The sequence below is a fragment of the Octodon degus genome, unplaced genomic scaffold (genome assembly GCF_000260255.1).
Source record: "Octodon degus isolate 3935 unplaced genomic scaffold, OctDeg1.0 scaffold00045, whole genome shotgun sequence".
Lineage (NCBI taxonomy): Eukaryota > Metazoa > Chordata > Mammalia > Rodentia > Octodontidae > Octodon > Octodon degus.
In genome coordinates, this window is record NW_004524621.1 from 12,551,703 (window position 1) to 12,556,404 (window position 4,702).

Genomic DNA, 4,702 nt, shown 5'->3' on the forward strand with positions numbered 1-4,702 from the left:
AGTATAAGAAGTAAAGCCATGCTTTATGTTGAGCTGTAGGGACTCAAGTCAACAATTTCTGACATTGCCAGTGAAGCGGAAGACCTAATACTATTATGGACTACTAGACTCTTTTAGAATATTTTGCTGAGTTCACACACCTATAATATTCAAATGACGGAACTAAACAAAAAAGGGGATACAGATGAATGTCCATTTTGGATCCATATATTCAAAATGGTTAGGATATATAGTTACATTCTCTTAACGAATAGAGGGATTTGTTCCAATAGTGTTTGTAAATAGGATATCATGTCTGCATCTTGTACAGCAAATAACCACTAGAAAGAGAGTATGCAATGTGTTAATTATTGAAACTGTTCTACCAATTTGATTTGAAACTGTCTCATTGCTACTTGTTTCTCAATAAAATTATGGGGGGAGAAAAAGAGAAAAGAGGGTTAGAAGGTGAGCAGGGTGAACATTTCCTTTATGGATATGTTACACATGAAATTCCAGGCAGAAATCCAGTAACCCGTAAGGACCAGAACTTAAATGCAACATAAATGCAGAAGCTTCACCAATTCAGGCAAAAGCATGGAATAGGAAGGAACCCCCCCTCCAAGAGACTATGGGAAGGAAAGAAAGGCCAACACCAGTACTCAGGCAGCACTGCGTGTGAGGGTCCCACAGAGAAGCAGCCTGCAAAGACACTGAAGCAGCAGCCAGAAGAAAATTCGGGGCCAGGAAAACAGTGTTCGAAGGAACAAAATTACCATATACGCATAAAGTTGCTGGAGAAATCAAAGGAAGCCATGTATGGTGGGCATGGGTTTAAGTCCAGCTCTTAAGAGGCTGAGACAGGAGGACTGTAAGTTTGAGGCTAGTCTGGACTACCTAGCAAGACCCTGTCACGAAGAAGTAGCAAATATATCCATGGAATCTGTGGTCACCGTGACAGTCACTGATAACTCTACCAGTGTCAGTGTAGTGATGTGGTATTCTTATTAAGAATAGCTGACAGTGGTGTCCCAAATTTTCTGATCAAGGAGATTATGGGACCACAGAGGAAAGTGATCCATGATGTAGAGTGTACCTAAGGAGAGACACCTAGAGAGAAAACATTCTCTCAGGCTTTCATAGAGAGCAAATTGGTCAAGCTATGACCGTGACTCATCCACATAGCTGACACTGACAAGAGATCTACAAACTGCTATACAGGTTTCAGGGTAAATCCCAAGGGGATGTGACTGACCTTGTCAGATACAAAAGTTACATTTTTTTTGTTATATAGGTCTTGCTTTATCTTGGTCTTAACCATCCAGCAGAAAAGTATAAACATGAGGTATAGAAAGTAAAGCTATATTAATATGCTGAGCTGTAAAAGGCTCAAATCAACAACTTCTGACAGTGCCAGTCATGCAGATAACCCATTACTATTATAGACTACTGGACTATATTGGAGTACTTTGCTTAATTCATGCACCTACAATATATGAATGGCAATGGAATACCCATCTCTGACAAAGTAAATGAAAAAGGGGGATATAAATGAAGGACTATTTTGTAGTGAAAAATATATGTATCTGTACATACAAAATAGTTAACATGGATATATACCTACTTTCTCGTAATTCAACAAGAAGAAAATTTTGAACTAATAGTGGTTAGACAAGATATCATGTACTATCATCTATCACGATATCATGTACTATGATATCATGTACAAGATATCATAGTACAAGCATCTTATACTATGAATAACTACTACTACAAAGACAACAATATGCACTGTATTAATTATTGTAACTGTCTTACAAGCCTGTTTTGAAACTGTCGAAAAAAAAACTTATGGCCACAAACACCTATGGTGCACATAGTGTGCAATGAAATCTGACCATTGCAGAGCTCAGCCAGTTGCCTTCCCAGCAGTGCTTCAATGTAAAGCCCAGTCAGCTGACTTCGGCCACACCTAATTTTGAAGTACAGACAGGGCTGTGTTCAACTAGCAACTACAGCAGCCAAACCCTACCTGCCCACAGATGTTGGATAGCCTATACAGAACCCCAGGCCAGGCTAGTTGCTGAAGGTATTCCTTAACCAAAATGTCCCTGTAAAAATTAAAGTAGCAGCTAGGTATGGTAATATATTTATTTAACCTGATTTAAACATCACATGCACAAAGCCATGGGTTGGATCCCCAGCACATATATATGTACCAAAATAAGTATGTATACCAAAAGAGGTAAACATACATATCAAAATATAGCATGATATACATAGATAGATATAGATACAGATATATAGATATAAATATATAATTTTTATGATCAGTTTAAAATAAATTCACCACAGGTACAAATTTTCTATGATGAATGTGATCAACATGTATATCTAAACTGTACCAAAATCTAATTTAAAAAATAAAAAGTAATAAAATAAATTCCCATCAGACATGGTGGTACATGCCTGTAATCCCAGCACCCAAGAAACTGAGGCAGGATTGCTGAGAGTTCAAGGCCAGCCTGAGCTACTCAATAAGTTCAAGGCCAGGCTGAACTACATAGTAAGACCCTGTGTCAAAAATAAATACCTAAAGGGGCTAGGGAGATGGCTCAGTAGAGTAAGTGCTTGCCTGACAAGCACCAAGGGCCTGAGCTCAATCCTCAGTTCTAAAATAAATAAATAAATAAATAAATAGCATCCAGGGATATAGCTCAGTAGCACAGCACCTGCCTGGCAGGCACAAGGTCCTGAGTTCAACTCCCAGTACCAAAAATAGTAATAATAATAATAAATATAAATAAATTCAAGTTTAGCCTGTAAGCCAAGCATTTTGGAAACCTGACCCAGGACAACTACAAATTTAAGCTTAGCATAGTCAATTTAGCAAGATCCTGTCTCAAAAAATGAAAAATGTTGAGGATATAGCTCACTGCCAAGTAATAGGTTCAATACCACTAACGAATAAAAAGAGAGGGCTGGGGAGATTGCCCAGTGGTTTAAGTGCCTGCCTGGCAAGCACAAAGACCCAGGTTCCATTCCCTGATACCACATGCCATGCCAGCCCCGGAACCTTGGGCACATTGTGCCAGCCACCGAAACCAGGCATGGTGGTGCACACCTGTAATTCCAGCGCTGGGGAGACTGAGACAGGAGGATCACTACGAGTCCGAGATGCATAGCGAGACCCTGCACCAAATAAAAATAAAGGAAAGAAAGAAGATGGAAGAAGAGGCCAGTTAGAAAATGAGAAAAAAAAATATTAGCAAAGCCATTCACTTAATAAGTAGTATTTGGGACTGACATACACTGACACACACACACACACACACACACACACACACGGAGTGAGAAGGAGGAGGGGGAGAAAAAAATGGGCAAATTATCTGAATGGACATTCTTCAAAAACAGAAAAAGAGGGGCCGGGGAGATGGCTCAGTAGGATAAGCACTTGACTGGCAAACGCACGGATCTGAGTTCAATGCCCGGTTCCGCAAAAAAAAAAAAAAAGAGAAAAACAGAAAAAGACATAGGCATGCCAGGCTTGGTGACACACGCCTGTAATCCCAGCACTCAGGAGGCTGAGGCAGGAAGAGTGTCAAAAGTTTGAGGCTAGCTTGGGCTACATAGTTTAAGGTCAACCTAAACTACAAAAAGAGACCCTATCTCAAAACAAAGCAAAACCACCAAAAAAAGAAGAATATTTAAAAAAAAAAAAAAAAGGAAAGAAAAATAAGAAGATATAGCCAGGTATGGTGGCACATGCCTTTAAGGCCTATACTCTGGGAGACTTAGGAGGATCCCAAATTCAAGCCCAGCCTGGTCAACTTAAATCCCAAATTCAAGCCCAGCCCTGTCTCAAAAAATAAAAGGGCTAGAATATAGTTCACTGTGAATGTCCTAGGTTCAATTCCCAGTGCCCCAAAAAAATAAAAAAGAAAAAAGCATAGATGACCAAGAGATACATAAACAAGAGTTCAATATCACTAATCAACAGGTAAAATAGTTGCTTCTCTCTTTTTGTCCTTGCTGTTTTCTGCTGCCATGAACTACTGCCCTCCGCCACATGCCACTTTACCTTGGAACAGGCACATATGGACTGAAACCTCCATGAACTGAACTAAATAAACATTTGTTTCCTTAAAAAAAAAAAAAAAAAAAAAAAAAGGTAAAGGGGGCCAGGGAGATGGCTCAGTGGAATAAGCGCTTCCCTGGCAAGTGTAAGGGCCTGAGTTCAATCCCTGGTTCTGCAAAAAAAAAAAAAAGGTAAAATGGAAAACAAAATTATAATAACCTCAAACTTGTTAGGATGGCTATTATAAGAAAGAAATGTACCAAGTGCTTGCAAATGGGCACCCCATATATGGTTGGTAGCAATGTAAAGTGTTACATCCACTAACAATGGAAGCTGCCAATGTAGCTCAGTTCTAGAGTGCTTGTCTAGCATTTACGAGGCCCCGGATTTGATCCATAAATAAATAAATAAATAAATAAATAAATAAATGTTTGGAAGTTTCTCAAAAAAATTAAAATAGAAATACTATATAATGTAGCAATCCTACTTCTTGGATATCCATCCAAAAGAAATGAAATCTAATGCATCCTCATGTTCATTGCAGCACTATTCTTTTTTTTTACAGTTCCTTTTTTTTTATTTAATTTTTTTTAAATTTTTTTTTTCCAAATCAAATTGGTAGGAGTGCAGCACGATTCTTAAGAG

General features: G+C 38.6%; 1 protein-coding gene across 1 annotated transcript in view; it reads right to left on the reverse strand.

Moving 5' to 3' along the window:
* The window catches only part of Ubap1 (ubiquitin associated protein 1), a 48,821-nt gene extending 45,678 nt beyond the window's left edge, over positions 1–3,143 (reverse strand). The window contains 1 exon segment of the mRNA XM_023716090.1: positions 3,104–3,143. The gene's annotated coding sequence lies outside the window, so the exon portion shown is untranslated.
* Positions 3,144–4,702: the final 1,559 nt, after the last annotated feature.